General features: G+C 37.4%; 1 long non-coding RNA gene and 3 other non-coding genes across 4 annotated transcripts; 3 read left to right on the top strand and 1 right to left on the bottom strand.

Moving 5' to 3' along the window:
* The first annotated feature begins 136 nt into the window (after positions 1-136).
* TRNAY-GUA (transfer RNA tyrosine (anticodon GUA)) lies at positions 137-220 on the top strand. Its single transcript has one exon. It is a non-coding gene; the product is annotated as a tRNA-Tyr (tRNA).
* Positions 221-328: 108 nt separating this feature from the next.
* On the top strand, positions 329-402 carry TRNAD-GUC (transfer RNA aspartic acid (anticodon GUC)). The gene has a single exon. It is a non-coding gene; the product is annotated as a tRNA-Asp (tRNA).
* A 3065-nt stretch (positions 403-3467) lies between these two features.
* TRNAC-GCA (transfer RNA cysteine (anticodon GCA)) lies at positions 3468-3539 on the bottom strand. The gene has a single exon. It is a non-coding gene; the product is annotated as a tRNA-Cys (tRNA).
* A 2687-nt stretch (positions 3540-6226) lies between these two features.
* LOC142167907 (uncharacterized) lies at positions 6227-12724 on the top strand. Its single transcript, XR_012698163.1, has 4 exons — positions 6227-6365; positions 9712-9926; positions 10633-10692; positions 12520-12724. It is a non-coding gene; the product is annotated as an uncharacterized LOC142167907 (long non-coding RNA).
* The last annotated feature ends 12226 nt before the right edge of the window (positions 12725-24950 follow it).

Raw genomic sequence — 24950 nt, 5'->3', positions numbered from 1 at the left:
GCAGGCCCCCATCGTCTAGTGGTTTAGGACATCTCTCTTTCAAGGAGGCAGCGGGGATTCGAATTCCCCTGGGGGTAGGGTACTACGAAAGGAAGTTGATCATGGATTACCAATAAGTCTAAAATTGATTCTTCCTGGGTCGATGCCCGAGCGGTTAATGGGGACGGACTGTAAATTCGTTGGCAATATGTCTACGCTGGTTCAAATCCAGCTCGGCCCAAAAATTCGCCAATCCGCCATGAGATGATATAACCCCCTTTGTACTTCAGAAATACCCGATCCGGAGATAAAAAAGAATCAAATTTTCTGCTAGATCCCGTATTTCCCTGGGATTGTAGTTCAATTGGTCAGAGCACCGCCCTGTCAAGGCGGAAGCTGCGGGTTCGAGCCCCGTCAGTCCCGATGGATCCAATAAATATATCAATAAATCTCTCCCTTTTTATGAAGGGGACCGGGGGCAGAATTTCATTGTCAAAGCAAAGGGGAAATCCTTATTTCTTTTTTCTTTCCTTTTGGTAGGAGAAAGACATATGCGGTTGGATTAGTACGATTATTGGTAGCATTATAGTCAGTATTCCAAGAAATGCTGGCTTTTTCGATTGCCCCCGATGCATGTAATGGAATCGAGTACTATACCTTTTTGAGGCGCGCATACACAAGGGGAATTCCTTTCTTGTCCAATACAAAATTTAATATAAGAAAATACTTTCCAGAAAAAACAAAAAAAAAACAATTTATTTTTCTGGCTACGGATTTATGGAACCTCACTTACTAGTTTGAAGTTGAAAAATAGATTTCATGCAAATTGCACACTGAGCTTTTGGTATAGGTGTCCCGGGGCTAATAATCTACGAAGAAAGGAGGGGAAAGGAAAGATCCTACTCCTCTTAGAAAGGGGAATGAATCATTTTTCCGATTTTTCATTTTGTTTTAAGGCCCCATCGACGAAAGAACAAATCGGAAAATAGTCAATTTGATGAATATTCATTTTATACGGTCTCATCTTTATCACACTTCTTTGTCTTCCAAGTCAAAAATAGTTTAGTTCTAAACTCCTTTCTTTTTCCATTTAGCTTTTATTGTTTGTTTGGGTTTGTAACTATGTGACCACTGGAAGTGGAAGAGCTATTTGATGAGACTTCATCAGATGATTGTACAAGAAGGAACTAGATAGATTAGAGAGAAAAAAAGAACAGATGAGAAAAAATGATAATGATAAATAAATAAAGGAATTTTGGATTGGGTCAGGAATCCAAGTTTGGGGCGGTATGGATAAAAGAACTTCCTATGTTATACTATTCAATTCTCGACGACGAATTGATTTGATAGTTCAGATATTGTTATTCATGATATTGATCCGATTCAAGATCATCGAGAGGTAATATTCATTCATTGAATTTACAGGCCAAAGATTTATCATCTCTATGGGATTAAATCCCGAGTTATTGCGAAGTAAAAAACCGATGAGATTATGGAAGTAAATATTCTTGCATTTATTGCTACTGCACTATTTATTCTAGTTCCTACCGCTTTTCTACTTATCATTTACGTAAAAACAGTCAGTCAAAACGATTAATTATTAACTAATTTGAATGAAACTTGACTTCTGAGTTCTTAGCCAAAATTGACGAAATAAAATGAAAAAGATTCTAATTTCATGTCTTAAATGAAATGAGTGGACTAGAATCGGCAGTATTCTAATAGATAGATAGTATGGTAGAAAGAAAGATTCATCTATTTCTTTCTACCATACTATTTATTAGTTAGATTGTAGTTATAAAGCTGCCCCCTGGAATAAAATAAAGATAGAGGCTGCATTTGATATGGATCTTTTGATATGGATCTATAGATCAATCTACAATATTATCTTGATATATGTGAATATCAATTCCATATATGGGATTGACATAGCATCCAATTCCATTTATTTGCTATATCTATTTGTTCTGATCAATCTAAATTACTCTTATGTCTTATAGTTTGAATTACTAGATTTTTGATTTCCAATCTGAATCTCGGTATCTATTGAAAGAATCAAATCAATGAAGGAAAAGCGATAGATATAGGCAGATTCAAAAAATCACGTAGTAATCTTTTTTTAACATTCCCAAGAAGTAATTGAGTAAACCATTGACAGTAGTTCCACGGGCATCGAAAAGGAAGAGTAAACCTCACCGATTTTTAACGCCTGAACCATGATATGAAATAAGTCGATAAAGCATAAATCCAATTTCAAAAATTCGAAAGCGGTAAATGCGCAATATGTGACTCATCTGAAGATCTTATTCTGCATAGTATCTCGTTAGACAACCACTATGTTTATATCCTTTCTTTCTCATACAAAGTGCGTATACACTTAACAAAACTACCTCTTCTTTGAACAGTAAAGAGAGAAAGAAATAAAAAAAGGGTCCGGCCCTCCTCAGTATCACCTGGTAAGAGGCCGTTGATTGGAATAGAAAATTTCGGAAGAATTAGGTTCGAATAAATTTCCTGGGATCCTCTTCCTTTCGAACTACAAACATGGGAATCGTTGAAATAGCTCTTTGATTGAAAGAGGATGATTCCTATAATACATTACTCCAGTCGAGTCCAATGGAATTTCAAAATGAAGATATTTTGATTTTGTTCAAAACGTGTTGCAGAACGATCTCGAAAGCAATTGATATTGATACAGTTTGCTTCCTTAACTCAATTAGTAGGACCCCTAGAGTCCACTTCTTCCCCACACTACGAGTGAAAGGGAAAAAGTAAAGACTACCATTAAAGCAGCCCAAGCAAGACTTACTATATCCATATGAATTATGTCCCCTATCTCTATAAATATAAAGGAATTGTTCCGTTATTCCTCACTAATAATAGTGGAATCAATGGCGCAGAGTCAAAAAGAACGAAGACTATTAATAAACCAATCCAATAAATTCGCTCATTTTATAAGAAATTCCTATAGGATTTCTAATCGGGAAAGATTAAACACAAGCAAAATCTGCAGTAACATCTCAAGGGAATGTTACTAATGGAACATGTAGGAATAATAGGTCCTATTCTTTTTTTGTTGACCCTCATTTCAATTGATTGGATGCTTGAGCACTCAGAGATTTTCGTGAGTTCCTCGTATATAATAAAGTATCTTCCGCCCCCTTCCACAACTATTTAGATTTCCTATCGGGCTCTCCAATCTAATTCAAGGTCCAGTCATTATACAATGCATTAATAATAGAAAATTTTGATTTGTAGTAGAAGGTAATTGCGAAGTCTTGATAGCCCCTCTAGCATTCGAATATTTCCTTGAAGCCTAAATATGCAATGCAAAGATATTTACAATTTTTTAGAAAAACCCCCAGACCAGATGTTTAGAATCAAACAAGTATCAACAGTCTGCTTTCTCTGCTTCTGCTGGGGAATCATTCGGCGGGTTATATCAACAGAACAGAAGAAAAGAAGAGATTTCGAGTTTTTTGTTGATCAGGCGACACCCGGATTTGAACTGGGGAAAAAAGGATTTGCAGTCCTCTGCCTTACCACTCGGCCATGTCGCCAAAATGCTACAAATACAAAATAGATGAAAACTTTCCAGGATTACTGAACTGCTTTTTTATTGTACTTGCACCTTGAGTTCTGTTTTCCTTAATTTTTCCTAAAAGTCAAAGAAATCCTAATCCTTCTTCCCTTTTGATTGGGTTTGATTCATCCTTTCAATTTCGATCTCCAAATTCATAATGTTCAAAGCTTTCTCTTACCTTTCTATTGAAAAATCAAATGTGGATTTTCAGTCGCAAAATCCAAAATTCAAATTTCTGAAAATCGGAACCATTAACTATTGACTTAGAATGCATGAATGATTCTTGGATTTGAATCTCCAAATTTTGTTTTCCTAATGACATAAGAAAATACAACTTGATATATAACTAATCAGTATGGATTTTTTCAATCAAAAAATCCTTCTCAATTTTAATTATAACAACAATTATGAGTATATGTAAACCCCCCAAGAGAAATTGTTAGACGGATATATATTATTTATATATGTTCCCGATAGAGAATTATCAGATATCAGAAAAGTATCATACTTCAATTTGAATTTTGAATTGAATAGAAAATTGAAATTCTGTTTTCATAGAGCACAACCCGGGTTGCCCCGAATAGAACAGAGAACGACAATAAAACAATAAAAGAGAAGAAAGACGGATATTATAGATATCTCCACACGTGGTTAAGCCATACAAACCTTCTTTTCTTATACACTTCACAATCGTATTCTATTCAAAAATCCGTAAACAAAATCTCTCTCTTCTCTACAAATCATTTTTTTAGCAACGAAATCCATAACAGAAAAGGGGGTTAAATGCTAAAAAACCGATTCTAATTCTATATATTCTTTCTTATTTTTATGCCTTTATCTCAGCGAAAAGATCAAATGTCGAATCCATTTATTTTTCTGGTATTCAAGCAGGTTGGAATGTGTATTATCATAATAATGGTAGAAATGGAATCATTTTTGTTTTGATATTCTATACAAAATTCTATAACTTAATTAATAAGTCTAAGTAGCAGAAGTCTGTTTCTAGGGATGTTTTATCAATTTCTTTCCATTTGTATCTGTTGAAAATTCCAATAAATTCCAATTCAATTTAAGTAGAAAATTCTCTTTCTTCCTCCGTTCATACGTATTTCATACATTCCAGATATGGAGTTGGGTAAAATTTCATGTGATTCGGTAAACAAAATAGAAATGCCATCATTGCTAGATCATTTATCTAATCTATCTAATTAGATGAAGAATGAACCAATAGTGGTATTTTTTGATAAATGGGAAATTAAAAATGCTCGGGGATGGAAATGAGGGAATATCTACAATACCTGGATTTAATCAGATACAATTTGAAGGATTTTGTAGGTTCATTGATCAAGGTTTGACGGAAGAACTTTATAAGTTTCCAAAAATTGAAGATACAGATCAAGAAATTGAATTTCAATTATTTGTGGAAACATATCAATTGGTCGAACCCTTGATAAAGGAAAGAGATGCTGTGTATGAATCACTCACATATTCTTCTGAATTATATGTATCCGCGGGATTAATTTGGAAAAACAGTAGGGATATGCAAGAACAAACAATTTTTATCGGAAACATTCCTCTAATGAATTCCCTGGGAACTTCTATAGTCAATGGAATATATAGAATTGTGATCAATCAAATATTGCAAAGTCCCGGTATTTATTACCGATCAGAATTGGACCATAACGGAATTTCGGTCTATACCGGCACCATAATATCAGATTGGGGAGGAAGATCAGAATTAGAAATTGATAGAAAAGCAAGGATATGGGCTCGTGTAAGTAGGAAACAAAAAATATCTATTCTAGTTCTATCATCAGCTATGGGTTTGAATCTAAGAGAAATTCTAGAAAATTGAGAATTATGCGAAATGTTATGAAGTATCTGTATTCCCTCAACCCCTTCGTCTGAGTTCTGCTTCTCATCCCCATTCTTATCTCTATCTTTAGTCACTTGTTATTTCAATAGTTTCCATTGTAATTCATTAGTTTGAGTGTTGCATTTGATATCTCAAGGTTGTAACCACTATTCTAGTTCTTATCAATATAGTGAGGAAGCTCGGTATTGTTACATTGGTGCTCACCTTTGTACAAAAAATAATCATCCTAATTGAATTCACCTTACCAAAGGACTTCGAGTTGCAAATTCAATATTCAATAATTGCCAGTTCAACTCGCTAAAAATTTACTTGCACTCAGTGTTTAAGTCAAGCCGATTAACTTATCATAGTTAAATCATTTAATGAGGAAATAAGTATCAATTAATCATGGTTATGTAAAAGAATTCTATATGCAAACACATGTTATGCATCTTTTGGTTTGGTGTAAACACAGATTGCCAGTAGCTTTTTACCTTTCTCCATGAATGGATAAAGCCAAGGGTAATATTTTCCATAAGAGGATAGAAATGTTGATATTCAGATTTACTTTCAAAAAGGAAAAAGAAAAACCGGAAAAAAAAACAAGACAGTAACAACCAGCAGCAAGTTACAACTACTTTGATCCCACGGAAATACAAAATTACTGACAAAAACTATCGTATTTTTACCTTTCGACCTTCATCAATTAAGACGGGATGATGGCAAAGATAAACATATAGATCCTTGTTTGAACGGAAATCGGGGATCGGAGTGAGTGATTGGGAAATGATGGACCGATAATCGGACGGCAGGAATTTTGCCCAAACGGAATCGGAATCAGCGGCGGATCGGACAGATGCAGAGACTAAGGAAAGGCGGCAAACGTCGATAGGGCTTGTTAAGGCTAAGATCTCTGCGATACAACCCTCCGGTAGCATCCACAGACAAGTAGTACTCCTCTCATCTTCTTCACCATTCTCATTCTCCATTTGTGTTTTTTCCTGTGGTTTTTTTCCTATTTAAAAGTGAATTGCTTATTAGGGGTTGTTTGGTGGTTTGTTATTTTGTTTGGTTACCGAGATTAGAATACTAACCAGTATAAAATTTGAGTTATATCTATTCGGTATTTGGATAGTGATATTAATTAACATTGGGATATTTGCCATGTAAATTGATAATTCTACTGTGATTCATGTTTTGCTGTCTAGATCTGTGCTTTATCGGAACCGTAATATTGTCAACCACATTTTGATCAATTTGGCCTTTAGTCAAGAGTCTCGTTTTGAATGGCATATGCTTATGCCTTCTAGTATTTTTTCGCTTGTTGCGGGAGATATAATGACTATTTATTCTCAGATTTCTAGCTAGTTTTCTTTTGTTGCTTTGTTTCTCTTTCGATATAGAAAACAAATTTTAATATTGGGATAGAATTTTATACCAAAGTCTTAGTATTAGGTATCTCATGTGAAATATGGAATTGTAATCCCATGATTACAATGTTACGGACTAAAGACCCCCTTGCAAGTTTTCTAGTTGCAAGTATTAGGGGGCAGCCGGGGCAGAGACGTCTGTCTGAGAGATGGACATAATAGAGGTTGAATGATTGTGTACGTTGAAGGAACTTGCTGATCAGCAACGTAGAATGTTTATAATTTATGACTCGCGCTAAGTAAGATAATAATAATTTAACCCTTAATATGATTTATAACTTCACGTTATTATTTTTGATTTTACTAATTTTTGCTTTATACTATTATATTTTCACATTTGAATTCTTCATCATCATATTTTTTTCCCGTTGCATAAAGACTTTTCTAGTGTTAAATTAGTTCATCACATAATTAATTATTTTTCAATCTTATTTTGTTGAGATATATATTTAATTATATTTTTATTTTTATTTGTCCAACATTGATATGACTATTTAATATTATAACCAAACATTTTATACAATGTATCTAGTGATAGCATGTGAAAGTGTAACGACCCGGCTAGTCATTTCGAGCAATTGCGTCTGGTTCGTCAGTTTGAGGTCATGAGTAACTTCACATAGTGTATTACGACTTGCGTGCATCATCGGCTCGGATTTTTGAGTGGTTCGGAAATGATTTTAAGGAGTGACTGTCGTTTGAGAAACTCGAAGTTGAAAGAATTGACCAAGACTTTTAAGTATTTGACCTCAGATCAGAGTTTTTATGGTTCCGGTAAGTCCGGATGGTGATTGTGGACTTGGGCGTATGCCCGAATTTGCATTTGGATGTTTCTAAGAGGTTTTAACATCATTTGGCGGAATTTCCCAAGTTTGACCATGATTTGACTTTAAGGCTATTGGATTCCGATTTTGATTTCGGGAGTTGGAATATGTCTGATTCGTCATATGGAACTTGCCTGCAAAATTCAGTGTCATTTGGAGTTGATTTGATATGGTTCAGACGATTGGTTGCGATTCTAGAAGTTCTTGAACTTCATTGTGACTCTCATGCATTTTGGCGTCCGATTTGTGCTTCTAGAGGTTATTTTGGTGTTCCGATCGCGCGAGCGAGTTTGTGTTATGTTTTTGGACAGGTGTGGGTGTTTGTTTTGGAGCCTTGGGGTGAGTTTCAGATTGATTTTGTTAAATTGTTAAGTGCGGGTACTGGTTCCATCGCATTTGTGATATTTTTGTTGCAGATGCGACTACCGCATTCGCGAGGTAGTCCTCGCATTTGCGAACCTGGGCTGCTGGGGAAGGGATCACATTTTCGAAGAAAGGATCGCTTTTGCGAAGCGTGTAGAATTCGCATTTGCGAACTTTGTATCACATTTGCGATGAAGGCCTGAGTTGGGGGTCGCTTTTGCGAAGACCAGTGTCCGCATTTGCGACATTTTTTTTTGCATTTGTGAAGACGTCAGAATTGTTCAAGCTTCGCTTTTGCGAAGGATTCTTCGCTTTTGCGAGTTCGCATTTGTGAACCCAGTGTCGCAAATGCGACATCTGCAGCTTGCTTATAGCTGAGTATTCCGAAACATAGCTTTATTTTATTATGTTTTGAACCCTAACCGATGGGAGGCAATTTTGTGGAAGAATTTTCATACCAAACCGTTGGGTAAGTGTCTCTAATCAATTTTCAATTATATTTTTTGATTATACAATAGATTTAACATCAAATTCTTGAGAATCTAAGGGAAAAATTTGGGGATTATGTAAAACTTTTGAAAAATTAAAATTTGGGATTTGAGAGTTCAATTGAACTCGGATTTGAAAACAAAACACGTATATGGACTCGTAGGGCTATGGGTAGTCAAGACCTACCCTTGGACCCGGGTTTTGACCGGGCGGGCTCGGTGCAGGCTTTTTCTTGACTTTTTAGAAATTGTATAAAGATCATAGCTTTGTTAATTGAAATTGTTTTCTCTTGTATTTTTTGATGTATTTAAGTCGTCTTTGGCTATATTGAGTCGAACAGAGGTGAAATTGTAAAGGAAAAATTCAACATCGGAGTAGAGAGATATTCACATTTTTACGAGACCCCGCAAGCAGCTCTCAATGGGACCCACTTAGGCGGTGGACGATCCTTGAACATTCTAAAGGGCTTGGACGATTTAGTTTTTTGTCATTTTTTACCAAGGACAGTTCCCAAACCCTCTCAACACCTCTCTAACATTTCTCAAGGATTCCAAGTCGAATCCAATGGTGTTTTACCTAAACCTAACCTCAAAAGTTAGCCTAAGTGAAGAAGCGAGTCTCTATGGTGTTGTGATGTGAATAATGGTGCTTATAAGCTAAGGGAAGTTTTGGTTCGAGTTTTTCCAGATTATTTAAGATATGTATAACACCTTATTTCTTGGTATTAATGTTATCTATGTGTTGGTTAAGTTATTTGGATGAAACATTATAAGATAGAACTTAAAGTTGTATAAGAAATTGTTGTCTCTTATTGGACTATTTTGGAGTTATATATATGACTTCATATGGCTGGAAATAGTGGGGAATAACTTGTTTATAATGTTATTATTGTTGTTATGCTTTTAAATATGTTGAGTATATTGATGATGCTGTAAATAGGAGAAGAAGCAACCACACAATACCTAGAAGTTGTTCGTGTCGTTGTTTTATCTTGTGGGGCTGGTTAATGTTACATTTATGATGGATATAAGGTTGGAATGTCATGTCAATATATATGTTTATATGGTGGACCTATTGTTTAAGGGGAGATGGGAAAAAGAGTTGGGGTTTGGTTCCAATCCAAGCTTGCCGCTCGTCGTGTTAAATAACAGTTTTGTGTGTGACGTTTGTTCACTTGTTGTTGTGTAGATTGATTGGTGTTGTTGGGCTGTTGTTATATGGTATTGGAAAAGTCCCTTGTTACAAGGGAGATGCTGCCCAAATTTACATAAACGAGCTACTAGCTTAAGTTACAGACTTGGCCTTTACTCAGAACAGATTTTGAATCTCCTTATGCTATGGTAGACTAAGTGGAGTTGTTTGAAGAGTTCCTTGGAAGCTATTAAGGACTCCACGAGGTTAAGGTATGTTAAGGCTAAACATTTCCTTCATTTTGGCATGATCCTGTTACTACATGAGTTTGATAACGAGACATAAAGAGAAGTTCGTATTCCTGAACTTGTGTACGTTATCCTACTCTCAAAAGTTACAGTATTCTCCCTTATTGGGACTTTATATTCAGTTAAGTATTATTTTCTTCCAGTCAAGAGAGCATAAGTTACAGTATTGTCTCTTATCGGGACTTCATATTCAGTTTAGTATTGTCTTCTTTTAGCCAAGAGAGCATAGAGTATATATATACACAGTATTACAGTATTTTCACCACCATCGAGCTATAATCGATGGGCAGGCCCCTATTAGGCAACCTCTGATCAGATGGTAAGTTATATACCGAGCCTACTGTGGCCGAGCGCCTATGAGCGAGCCCGTAATGGCCGAGATATAGATCCTAGTATGGCCGAGCGCCTTTGAGCGACCCTACTACAGTAGAGCAGTTATATGTACCGAGCCTTATAGGGCATAACAACTATTTTATTTATTATATTGAGAGAGTTGAGTCAGTATCAACAGGTAAGCATATCTTCAGATCATCTTTGACTCCCAGTTACTTTTAGTAATTATATTATCAGTTCAGTTTCAACTTTCAGTTATTTTGTTGCCTTACATACTCGGTACATTATTTCGTATTGACATCTCTTTTGCCGGGGATGCTGCATTTCATGCTTGCAGGACCTGATAGACAACTGGATAGACCTTCCCAGCAGACAGAGTCAAACATCAGCTTAGTTGGTAAGCTCCACTCCCTCGGAGTTACCAGGTCTAAACCTTGGAGTCCATTTTATATATACAGGTTTGATGGGTAGGTCGAGGCCCTGTCCCGACGATGGTACAGTTTAGTTGTCTCTAGAGGCTTATAGACAAGTCCTATATATTTTGGTCTATCAGTAGACGTTCATGGCGGCCTCATCAGCCTGCACAGTTTTATATATATATATATATATATATAAAACTGTGCAGGCTGATGAGGCCGCCATGAACATATATATATGTGTGTGTGTGTGTGTGTGTGTGTGTGTGTATGTGTGTGTGTGTGTGTGTATATATATGAGCTTTTGGGTATGTTTACCCCTCAGATGAGAGAGACGATATTTTCAGATGATTCAGAATATGGCCTCATCGACCTAAGTTGAGGGATACCCTTCCAGAGTTCATAGTTAAATAGTGGTACGCTCGGGCCAAATATGGCACCGGGTGCCGACCATGCCTCCCCAGGTTTGGGGCGTGACATTATTGACTCATGTTATCTCCCTTATTGTCGAATTGTACTTTTGTGGAATCATTTGTTACATATTATTTATCCTTTGTTGAGCTATTCTAATTAAGACTAGTATTCCCTATTGTGTTTATTCTTTGTGAGCTCGTTCTACCGCTTCTTTGTGATCCAAATCTCTTGAGTTTATTTACTTGTCGTATTTTCGTGTTATTATTGTTGTTGCTTTTGTACTCAGTTTGTTGAGCCGAGGGCTATGCGCGGTTATGGTATTGACACTGTTTAGAGGAAATATTGTGGAATATGGGCACATGTTGTGAATGTCATTCTATTGTGATGTTGTGTTTTTGGCACATGATATTGTTGGGAGGTTTTGTTCGGGTGTTTGCATAAGGTTTCTATCATACTATTATTACTATTGATGATGCACATGCGGCGTGACAAGGCGGGATATATCTGTGTGGTTGCGCATATGGCGAGATAAGGTGAAATGTTTATATGCGCGTGCGGCGAGACAAGGCGATCATTTACGTATTTATTGCTCACGTGGAGAGACAGGGTGGGCTATGTCGGGGATTGATTTGTGATGACTTGGGATGGCCTGGGGCATTGTTGTTGTTGATATTTGTGTAGTGGCGTGCCTAACGTATGTGAGTTTTACCTTGTACAAATTGTGGTAATCGTTTCTTATGTGTAGTGCATTTCCTCTACTCTTACTCTTTGGCCTGAACTGTGATAGAATACTTACACAAGTATATACGTAACTAATCACCCCTATCGGTTTACGAAGGTGGATCCTGATGTTATTGATCATTCATACATACCCTCGTCTACTTGCCTTCTATGGGAGAATTATTTCTATTGGCACGTGCGTCGTCTATGCAGTTACAAGTTGTAATGAGGGCACAATATGCCAAATGATTAGGGTTCATGAATTGGGACCCGTGAATTGTGAATATTTTTTAGGTTTGGTGCTTCGTGGGGATTATTGGATAAAGCTGGAGTGAAAAAGGTTATTCTTATCGAGTTGCTACTTGTCTTTCCTTTATTTGTTTTTCACCGGAATTAAACTGTGTCCAGCTTACTCTACTGTGTTATTACTAGTGGTGTCCCGCTGCTAATTGTTGCTTCTATTTCCTATTGCAAGCACCGTATTATTGTTGTCATTCTGCGTAGTTCTGTAGAGATATCGTACTCTGTTAGTTCTATACCTATACTTGTTCAGGTTATCTAGTCCAGTAGGTGTCTTGACTGTCCCTCGTCACTACTCCACTGAGGTTAGTCTTGATACTTACTGGGTACCGTTATGGTGTACTCATACTATACCTCTGCATATTTTTGTGCAGATCCAAGTAATTCGGAGTCAGCCGATCGCTAGCTAGCTGTACGGATCTTGCTGTGGAGACTCAAGGTAAACCTTCTGCTACGTTCACAAGCATCAGAGTCACCTTCTATTATTGTACTTGCACTATTTTATCTCTATTTCTAAAGAGTTCTATTTAGAGATTTTTGTAACAAACTCAGTAGAGCTTATGACTTGTACTACCAATCTTGGGAATTGTAATTATGTATAATATTTTTATCATATATTCTTCGTTGATGGTTGCTTTCTTCTATTAATCCAGTAAGTGTTCGGCTTACCTAGTCTTAGAGTCTAGGTACCGTCACGATATCCTACGGAGGGAAACTGAGGTCGTGACAAGTTGGTATTAGAGCTCTAGGTTCATAGGTACTATGATTCATAAGTGAATTTAGTAGAGTCTTGCGGATCGGTACATAGACGTCTGTACTTATGTTTGAGAGGCTGCGGAACTATTAGGACAATTTCACTTCTTCATTTCCTATCATGTGAGTTTATTGATCTCAGAGTTTGAGCTTTTATTATTTTATTCTCTCACAGATAGTGAGGACACGAGCTGCAGTTACTAATGACACTTCCCCCGGAGCAGGTCTCGCTAGAGGCAGAGGTAGAGGCCAGAGATGAGCACATGCCACAGCTAGGGCACCTACCATAGCAGCAGTTGAGGAGCCGCCAGTAGCTCCGGTTGGGGGACAAGTACCGGAGGCACCTGCTATTACCCCTGGACTTCAGGAGACTTTAGCACAATTCCTGAGCATGTTTGGTACATTGGCTCAGGCGGGGTTGGTTCTGGTTGTGCCAACTACTTCACTGACAGGGGGAGGAACTCAGACTCCCACAACCCGCACCTCAGAGCAGCGGTTTTCCATTGGTCAGGTTTCGGGTGTGGTGTCGGCACAACCAGTTGTTCCAGTTCAGTTTGTGATTAAGGCAGCAACATCTGAGGAAGAACAACTTAGACTTGCAAGGTTCAAGAAGTATGACCCTCCTACTTTTAGTGGTTTGGATTCAGAGGGTGCACATGATTTTCTAGAGGAGTGCCACCGCATCTCTGCACTATGGGTATTGTGTAGACAAGTGGGGTTGCTTTTACTACGTTCCAACTTATGGGAGAGCATATCAGTGGTGGCGAGCGTATGAGTTGGGTAGCCCAGCCGATGCAGCTTTACTTTCACAGGTTCAGTTTTCAGAGATGTTCCTGAGAGAGTTTGTTCCTCAGACCCTTCGGGATGCATGGCGCGTGGAGTTTGAGCAGCTGCGCCAGGGCACTATGTCCGTGTCAGAGTATGCCATTAGATTTAGTGATTTGTCCAGACATGCACCTACTTTGGTCGCTACAGTTAGAGAGCGACTTCGTAGATTCATTGAGGGGCACATACATGATATCCGGTTCAACATGGTTTGGGAGTTAGAGTCAGATGTTCTATTTCAACAGGTGGTGGATGTCGCCTGCCGATTAGAGGGTATGTGGGACCAGGAGAGAGAGAGAGAACGGGCGGGGCAAAGAGAGAGATGACAAGTGGGGTCAGGAGAGAGAGGACATGGAGGTTAAGAGGCCTCGCAGACCGGAGAGATCTACTGGTCCTTATTTTGGAGGCAGGGTACGACATGGTAGATTTGAGGGTGAGACCCTCGCAGTGTCATATGTTCGAGGTGTTTGAACCGAGTTGTGTGCCGCGGTGGAGTTATATCAGGATGAGATCCTTGTGAATTGTTCATATGTTTTGATTCTCCCTTGTGTAGAATGGTACTGATAGGGAGTGGTGCCTGTCGGGCTTGTATGATAGTTCTTTCATGTGTTCCCTTATATATTCAGTCATGTTCGTGATGTGCTTATTGAGTTTTTAGCTTGCGAGGTGTGTGCCTGGTGGTGTTAGATGTGTCTTGTTGATTCAGGTGAGTAGTTATGAGGTCTTCATGTTTATTGCATCGTTGTCAATGTTATGAAGGTTTGAAACAGGGTTCTAACGGATGTGAGGCTAATTGCCGGTGCTGGATTTGATTATGGGCAGCTGTTGTGGCTAGGGTTGTTGTTAAGGGCATATGTGTGATGTGTTTTATTATGTGGTTATGCCCTGTGGGCGTAGGAATAAGTTGTCGCAACTGGTTGAGGTTGGTACCGTGTGTTGATGCAGGAATCAGGTATTTTAGGAATGATGGGATGATGAGAAATTTGGTTCTAAGGCTTATTGGTATTGGCGGAAGGGAAATATGTTAGTTGAGATGGTGTCGTCGGGCCTATGTGGATTGGGGTGATGTGGGATCACCCACGGGTGTATGTATGGTGAATGCACTGAGTGATTTGATGACTTCGTAATGATTCTTGACACGTTCGAGGACGAACGTTTGTTTAAGAGGGGGAGAATGTAACGACCTGACCGGTCATTTTGAGAATTAATGTCCCGATCGGCAGCATAAGGTCTCGAGCAGTTTTATAATATGTAGCATGACTTGCGTGTGTGATTGAGATAGGTTTTAAGATGATTCGGGGTTAAATTGAAAGAACAGTTCCTATTTTGAAGTTTAAATGAAAAGAGTTGACTGGAGTTTGACCTTTGAGCAAATGACTCCGGAATGGAAATTTTATGGTTCCAATAGTTTCGTATGGTGATTTTGCACTTAGGCGTGCATCCGAATTTGGATTTGGAGGTCCGTAGGGTAATTTGAAGCATTTCAGCGAAATTGGAAAGTTGAAGTTTTTGGAAGGTTGAGGGGTTTGACCGAGAGTTGACTTTGGTGATATCGGGTTTGGAATGCGATTCTGAGATTTGGATTAGCTCCGTTATGTCATTTGTAACCTGCATTCAATATTTGACGTCATTCCAGGTTGATTTGATGTGTTTCGGCATGTGTTTTTGAAGTTGGAATATTCGAAATTTTATAAGTTCGATTCATGGTGTGATTTGTAGTTCCAACGTTGTTTGATGTGATTTGAGACCTCGAGCGGCTCCGTATTAGGTTATGGAACTTGTTGGTATTCTTGGACGGAGTCTCGGGGGCCCGAGTGTTTTTCAGACGAGTTTCACATGATTTTCATGCTTGTGATCAGGTCTGGTTCTGGTGATTCGGACCTAGGACATCTTGGAGCGCAGGTGCAGCTCCGCTTCTGCATGAGCCGGTCTGCTTTTGCGATCATTGTGGCCTGGGGGGGGGAGGGAGCTCGCTTTTGTGGAGTTTGGGCACGCAGGTGCGATGGCCGCTTTTGCGGCCCAGCGATTGCAAATGTGAAGATGTCCGCTTTTGCGACTGCTTGTGCGCTTTTGCGGAGTCGTAGGTGCGGTTTGCTTTTGCACAGGTGCGGCTACTGGGCTGGCCAATTGAGTTCGCAGATGCGATCGTTTTCTCGCAAATGCGAGAGAACAGATGCGCTTCCTTATCCGCAAATGCAAAAGTTCTTGGCAGAATCATATAAGTCGAGGGTTTGGCCATTTTCACCATATTTTGAGTTGTAGACCTCGGTTTTGAGGTATGTTTCGTGGTATTTTCAAGCCAATCATTGAGGTAAGTGATCTTCACCTAGAATTTATTATATTCCATGATCCCATTTTTGTTTTTATCTTATAATTAGTGTTTTGAGTTGAGGAAAATGAGAATTTTTTTAAAAAATCTTTCAAAATGTAAAATGATGATTAGAAGAACGAATTGATGTCGAAAATTTGTAATTTTGATATGATTGAAATCGTATCGGAATGGGTTTTCGGGTTTTGTAAATTTTATCGGATTCTGAGGTGCGAGTTCGGGGGTTGACTTTGTTTGTTTTAATTAAAGATCGAAGCTTTATTATTCAGAATTATTTTCTATGAGTTTTATTTATGGATTGAAGTTATTTTGGCTAGATTTGAGCCGTCCAGAGGTTGTTTCACTTGAGAGGGCCATTTTAGAGTATCGGTCTTACTCCTTTGAGGTAAGTATCTTGCCTAAATTTGTGTGGAGTAACTACCCCTTAGGATTTGAGTCTTTGGTGCTAATTGTGTCATGTGAAGTCCGTGTACGCGAGGTGACGAGTACGTGCTCGGGCTTATTTGTGGAAAGTTGACCTTTTAGGGCTCTTAGGTTCTTATGTTCATTAGATATGAAGTTGTTTTGTTATGTTAAGTTCCCCATTTACTAGTTTCACCTCTAAGTGTCTTAATTGGGATTAATTGCTTCATGTTTCAACCGTATTGCCTATTTGACTCTTGTGGCACTTAACTGAAGTTGTTGCCTCTTTGATTGCCATGCTATCCTTTCCTAATTGCTTATCCTTAATTGAAATTATTAATATCTCTTTTGTAATTTTCTATCCTTATTTGAGGTTATGATTATCTTTCCTGTTGCTTATCCTTAATTGAATTTGTTGTATCTCTTCGTAATTTCTCAACCCTAGCTGAAGTTTAGTTATCCTTTATCGTAGTTGCCTCATCCTTATTTGGAATTATTGACTCATGTTATCTCCCTTGTTATCGAATTGTACTTTTGTGGAATCATTTGTTACATATTATTTCTCCCTTCTTGAGCTATTCCAATTGAGACTAGTATTCCCTATTGTGTTTATTCTTTGTGAGCTCGTTCTATCACTTCTTTATGATCTAAAGCTCTTGAGTTGATTTACTTGTCGTATTCTCGTGTTATTATTGTTATTGTTGTTGTTGTTGTTGTTGTTGTACTCAGTTTGTTGAGACGAGTGCTATGAACGGTTGTGGTATTGACACTGTTTAGAGAAAATGTTGTGGAATATGGGCATATGTTGTGAAAGTCATTCTATTGTGATTATGTGTTTTTGGCACATGATATTATTGGGAGGCTTTATTTGTGTGTTTGCATGATGTTTCTACCGTGCTATTGTTATTATTGATGATGCACATGTGGTATGATAAGGCGGGCTATATCTGTGTGTTTGCGCATGTGGCGAGACAAGGCGGGAACATTTATCTGTGCGTGTGGCGAGACAAGGCGAGCATTTACTTATTTATTGCGCACGTGGAAAGACAAAGTGAGCTATATCGGGGATTTATTTGTGATGACTTGGGATGGCCTGGGGGTATTGTTGTTGTTGATAATTATGTAATGGCATGCCTAACTTGTGTGAGTTTTACCTTGTGCAAATAGTGGGAATCATTTCTTATGTGTCGTGCATTTCCTCTACTCTTACTCTTTGGCCTGAACTGTGATAGAACACTTGCACAAACATACATGTAATTAATCACTCCTATCAATTTACGAAGGTGGATCCTGATATTATTGATCATTCATACATACCCTCGCCTGCTTGCCTTCTATGTGAGAATTCTTTCTATTGGCACGTGCGTCGTCCGTGCAGTTACCAGTTGTAATGAGGGCACAAGATGCCAAGTGATTAGGGTTCACGAATTGGGACACGTGAATTGTGAATATTTTTGAGGTTTGGTGCCTCGTGGGGATTATTAGATAAACCTGGAGTGAAAGCGGTTATTCTTATCGAGTTGCTACTTGTCTTTCCTTTATTTGTTTTTCACCGGAATTAAACTGTGTCCAGCTTACTCTACTGTGTTATTACTTGTGGTGCCCCGGTGCTAATTGTTGCTTCTATTTCCTATTACAAGAACCGTATTAATGTTGTCATTATGCGTAGTTCTGTAGAGATATCGTACTATGTTAGTTCTATACCTATACTTGTTCAGGTTATCTAGTCCAGTAGGTATCTTGATTGTCCCTCGTCACTACTCCACTGAGGTTAGTCTTGATACTTACTGGGTACCAATGTGGTGTACTCATACTACGCTTCTACATATTTTTGTGCATATCCAGATAATTCAGAGTAAGTCGATCGCTAACTAGCTGTACGAATCTTGTTGTGGAGACTCAAGGCAAATCTACTGCTGTGTTCACAGGCCTTAGAGTCACTTTTTGTTATTGTACTTGCACTATTTTATCTTTATTTTGAAATAATTGTATTTAGAGGTTTTTGTAGCAAACTCAGTAAAGCTTATGACTTATACTACAGGTTTTGGGAATTATAATTGTGTATAAGATTTTTATCATATGTTCTTCGTTGATGGTTGATTTCTTCTATTAATCCCAATAAGTGTTAGGCTTACCAAGTCTTAGAGACTAGGTGCAGTCACGACATCTTACGGACAGTAACTGGGGTCATGACATGCCATTGGGCTTTTGGCTGGACAACATGGGCATGGGACCAACAAACGCCCCCTCTAGCCAAGAGGCCAAATATGTCTTCTTCAAGTAGAGGAACTACTAACAAGCTTCATGCCTGCCAATTTTCTGCAAAACGCATGCTTATCTATGAAGTCCTCAGATGCTCCATATAAATCTCCTCATCTAAATAACCATGAAGAAAAAGAGTCTTTACATCCATCTGCTCAACATCTAAATCTAGACTTGCGGCTAAGCCTAGAACCACACGAATAGAAGACATCTTCACAACAAGGGAGAAAATTTCATCAAAGTAAACTCCCTTCTTCTGGCCAAAACCTTTAACAACTAACCTCGCCTTGTACCTGGGCGCAGAGGTATGGTTATCTTACTTTTGCTCTGAATATCCATTTGTTTGATAAGGCTCTCTTACCTTTTGGCAAATTCACTACCTCATATGTGCCATTCTCATGAAGTGACTTCATCTCATATTCCATGGCTTCTATCCACTGATCTTTGTGAGTATCTTGCATGACTTCATCATAATTCTTAGGTTCTCCCATGTCAGTCAAAAATACATACTCATTAGGAGGATAACGTATGGATTTTTTCTTCTCCTTTGTAGATCTTCTAAGAGAGTTTTCAGGAACATTCAAATTAGTTACGTGAGCAGGAATTGGTTGTTGAGCAACCATAACTTCATCAACTGGAGCATCTGTAACATCTACACCATGATGATCATTTTGATCTTGATCACTATCTTCATTATTGTCTTGGGTTCCTTCATATACAATAGGTGTCTTAGCAATAGAAACTGGATCAATATCAACTAACCTCTCATTACTCTGAGAATCTATCTTCTCAGCTTTGTCAATATCTTCAATAGTCTGGTCTTCAAATAATATTGCATCATGACTTCTAATAAGTTTATTGTCAACTGGATCATAAAAATGATACCCAAACTCATCTTGACCATAACCGATAAAGATGCACTGCTTAGTTTTGACATCCAGTTTCGATATCTCCTATTTAGGAATATGCACACATATTTTACAATCAAAAACTCTCAAATTATCATAAGAAATATCTTTGGCAAACCAAACTCTGTCTGGGACATCACCATCCAAAGCAACAGCAAGAGACAAATTGATAACATAAGCAATTGTATTAAGTGCTTCCGCCTAAAATGTATTGGAAGTTTAGCCTCTGAAAGCAAGCATCTAACTCTCTCAACTAGAGTTCTATTCATCCTCTCTGCCAAACCAATCAATTGAGGCATCTTGGGGCGAATTTTTCTGATGACGAATTTCTTGTTCCTTGCAATAGTTATCAAAGGGACCACAATATTCACCACCATTGTCAATGAGAATATATTTTAATTTCTTCCCCATCTCTCTCTCAGCTAAGGCCTGAAATTCCTTAATCACACGAAGTTCTTGATCTTTGGATTTCAAAAGATACACCCAGAGCTTACGAGAATGATTATCAATGAAGGTCACAAAGTAAATTGCACTACCTTTTGACTTTACTTTAAAAGGACCACACAAATCAGAGTGTACTAGCTCCAATAAATCAGGCTTTCTTGAATGAGGATGCTATGAAAGGAAACCCATTTCTGTTTGCCAGCTAAACAATGGATACGCCTTTTTAGCTTTGCTTGTTTCACTCCAGAAAGAAAACTTTTGTTAGCCAAACACGTAATTCCCTTCTCGCTCATATGACTCAATCTTCTATGCGCCAAATTTGATAAAGTATCACTTTCCACCAGATTTATGGAGTTATTAAGAATAGAGCCCTGTGTCGCATATAATTGAGAAGACTTGACTCCTCGAGCCACTACTAATAAACCTTTGGTGAGCTTCCATTGGCTATTAAAGAGGGCATTATAATAACCTTCATCGTCTAATCTTCATGCGGGGATCAAATTGAAAGGAAAGTTTGGAGCATGCTTGACATTTTGAAGAACTAACATTGAACGATTATTAGTTTTCAAACAAACTGTGCCAACACCAAACACCTTAGCTTCACTGGCATTGCCCATCTTTAACACTCCAGAATCAAAACGAGTATAAGATGAGAAAAAGTCTTTCCTTGATGTGACATGTGATGTAGCTCCATAATCTACTGTCCAGCTCGTCTCATGGGATACCAAATTGATGACGTTTTCTTCATAAGTAAAAAGAAAGTTATCTCGAACAATAACAACAACATTGTTCTCGTTATTTTTAACTTTCGTTCCTTCTTTAATGTCTTGCTTCAACTTGTGGCAGAACCTTTTGATATGCCTTTTCTTGCCATAGTGGTTGCACGTAATATTATGGTATTTGGACCTTGACTTACGTCTGCTTTTACCTCTATTCCTCGAACCTCTTGTTCTATCTCTCCCCGGTCTTGTGTAACCAAGATATCTGCTTGTGATGAGGAATCCTGAGATTTTCTCCTTACTTCCTCGTTCAACACACCACTCTTGGCATATTTGATAGTTAACTTACCTACAGGAGTTGAATTTGTCAAAGAAACACGAAGAGTTTCCCAAGAGTCTGGCAGAGTATAAAGAAGCCAAAGTCCTTGTATCTCATCATCAAACTTAACTCCCATTCTAGACAGCTGATCAAGGATGCCCTGAAAGTCATTTATGTGATCAAGCGTAGGACTGCCCTCCTTATATTTAAAGGTCACCAATGATCTCGTATGTGTTTCTAGCTTTTCCCATAATGATCTCGTATGTGTCTCATCCACAATATGGTTGCGAACATTATCTTCAACCCACTGTCGTATATATCCACATACTTGATGGTGCTCGAAATCCCAATCTTTATCCGATATACTCTCAGGTTTATGAGCTGCAAAAACGGGTAGATGCATCTTCTTCACGAATAACAAATCTTTCATCTTGCTTCTCCAAACATTATAATTGTTCCCATTTAAACATACCATCTTGCTCATATTTGCCTCATTTCGTAAAAACTCGGATAACTAACCATGGCTCTAATACCACTTGTTATGTCGAGGAAAAGGCAAACCCGAAAATAAAGAAGATAAAGAAGACCAAATTTTAACGTGAAAAACTCTTCAAATCGAAGGTAAAAACCACGGGATCACAAAGATTCAAAACATTCCACTATAACAATAAGAGGGTTATAAAAGTTTTTCAAATTGGCTATACAACAAGTTTTAAATACGGAGCAACAATAGCAACAAGAGCACCGACAAATCAATTGAAGAAAGATGAGAAGCCACAAAACTTGAGTTGTGCTCGGAAATCAGATGCTACAGGCCACCAAATCCGATCTTTACCGTTACAATCAAAGATAATGATGTTATAAATACTCAGTCCAAATTGCATCCCGATCTAACGGTTAATGAATCACAATATATGATTTGAAGTGGGCTTAGTCGGAATAAAAATCTGCAGCAAAACAAATACTCTTCTTCTCTCTTTTCTCTTGATGAAAGCTCTCTCAAAACCCACTCTTATGTGCTTAAGTCTTTCAAAGACTTGTACCAATGAGCATGGAATAATTTTCCAAGGCTGTCTTATTTATAAATAATGACTGGTGCTTTCTTTAAAAGCCAAAATCAAATCTAAATAGGAATAAAAACTGAATCCAATTCCAAATAGGAATGAAACCAAAAGAGAATAGGATTATACCATTGGGCTTTTGGCTGGACGACATGGGAATGGGCCCAACAATACATAGGTTGAAAAAATGAATCAAACAAGGGATTAAGTAATGCACAAAGCTAATGCTTGCATTCTTTTTATCGTACCTCCGACCAAACGACCCCTAGGGGTGTATTAGTATTGCCAGTATTAGTTATGATTGCATTAGTTATACTGGCATTAGTTATGCTGACATATTTCTTATCCATTCTTTGGTTTGATGTATTAAAGCATTGCACAATTTCTAAAAGAATTATTTATTTACAAAAATACCCTCATAATTAGTCCATCACGTTATCTTCTTAAAAGAAACATATGTTGTGGAATGTTTTTATATGAAAAAGGCTTAAAAAAATTATTTGATTTGTCTACATATATTGTAGTATAGAACTTAATATTTATTTATACAAAAGAAAATATGCTAAGTATTTATTTATTTACTAGGGATATACTTTTATTTCTCGCTTTCTTGGATTATTTCAAACTTGCATTAATATAATAGCATAGTTTAATCAAGCATATATTTTGAAGGATAATTTTATCTTTAACTAAGTTAATGCATGCATTAAAACTCATTGCATTGCTAATACCATATTTTCTTATGTATTAGTTATGCATAGGATAATACCAAATATGGTGTATATCTAATGCTTGCATAACTAATGCATGTGCTTAAAAAGTATATCAGATAAAGTATTACTAATACACAAAGCTAATGCATCCTACCAAACGAACCCTAAGTGTTTTGCCATGTGGTTAAAGCCGTATTGTTTTTCCTATTAAAGGTAAATTACTTATTAGGGGTTGTTTGGTGGACTGCTATTGTGTTGGGTTACCCGGATCAGAATAGTAATCCTATAAAATTTGGATTATATTTATTTGATGTTTAATTATTGATATTAACTAATATCGAAATAAAATTTATACCAAAAATTAGTATTAGCTAGTATTAGCGTGGAATGTCTATAATCATACCTTGCAATAAGCAAGACAATAATAATTTAATCCTTAATATGCTTTATAACTTCACGTTATTATTTCGATTTTACTAATTTTTCTTTCCCTACTATTACAATTTCACATTTTGATTTGAATACTTAATCATCATTTTTTTTCCCGTTGCATAAATCTAGTGCTACAACGAAAAATAAAAATTAAATGATATCATTAAGATCCCTCACATAATGAATTGTTTTTCAATCTTATTTTATTGAGCTATTTAAGTTAATTTTAGTTTTCTATAATTGGTATGACAATTTAATATGGCTATAATAACCAAACATTTTAAACGTTTACCAAACCTTCGAAATCTCAATTAAAAAAATACTTTAAGTTTCTGATTGCATTTATTAACCTTAATTATACCGAGAGGGGTCACCGGTACCCGTAAATTTCGACAATAATTTCATATATACACTACTAAAAAACAGCAAATTTACGACTGAATAATTGTGACTAAATTAAATCGGTCGCAATTTTTGACCGATTCGGCCGAAAACTTTATTAAAAATACATGTTAATTATTTTTAATTTTTGGCTCAAAATTGCGACTGATTCAATTGCTCAATTACGTGAAAAATACCGCGAAAATATTTTTTATGGTTTGCGACTGAATCAGTCGCAAAAATTAAAATTAAAAAAAATTCAATTAAATGTTTCGGCCGATTTGGTCGGAATTTGCAATGAAAAAGAGGTCTGACTGGTCAACAGATTTGTGACCGAATCAGTCACAATTTAAAAATTCAAGTTTCAAATTTGCGACCGAATCAGCCGCAATTTGAAAATTCAAGTTTCAAATTTGCGACCGATTCAGTCACAAATCTATTTTTAATTATAGCCCTAGCCCGTTTTTTCTGCTTTCTTTTTTTTGTAACGATCCGACTTGTCGTTTTAAGAATTAACGCCTCGTTCAACGACTTAAGGTCTTGAGCAGCTTCGTATTATGTGTATTGATTTGGGTGTGCAGTTGAATTCAGTTACCGGATGATTCGGGTTGATTTGGGACACTTGGTCCCTAAAACGGAAGCTTAAGTCTTAGGATTTTGACCATAGTCGAAAATATGTGAAGACGACATCGGAATGGAATTTCGTCGATTCCGTTAGCTCCGTTGGGTGATTTCGGACTTAGGAGTGTGTCCGGAATATTATTTGGAGGTCTATAGTGGAATTAAGCTTGAAATGGCGAAAGTCGAATTTTTGAAAAGTTTGACTGGGGGTTGACTTTTTAATATCGGGGTCAAAATTCGATACTGAAAATTTGAATAGCTTCGTAAAGTCAATTATGACTTGTGTGCAAAATTTAAAGTCATTCTGAATTGATTTGATGTGTTTTGGCACATGATATATAATTTGAAAGTTCAAAGTTCATAGATTTTGATTTGAAGTGTGATTCATCGTTTTGATGTTGTTCGATGTGATTTGAGGCCTCGAGCAGGTCCATGTTATGTTATGGGACTGGATGGTGTGATTGGACGGGGTCCCGAGGGGCTCAAGTGAGTTTCGGGGTGTTATGTTAAGTTCGAAGGAAGTTAACTTTGCAAGGCTTAAATTGTTCAATCTACGTGGTTTGTATTTGTGTTTCTATTTATTTTCCCATATTAAATCTGATTTCTCACTTTGTATCAAATTATATCGCATATCCT

This window comes from Nicotiana tabacum, chromosome 13 (assembly GCF_000715075.1).
Source record: "Nicotiana tabacum cultivar K326 chromosome 13, ASM71507v2, whole genome shotgun sequence".
In the NCBI taxonomy this organism is placed as follows: Eukaryota; Viridiplantae; Streptophyta; class Magnoliopsida; order Solanales; family Solanaceae; genus Nicotiana; species Nicotiana tabacum.
The sequence above is the reverse complement of the archived record's forward strand: the minus strand, read 5'-3'. Positions and strand labels throughout refer to the sequence as shown.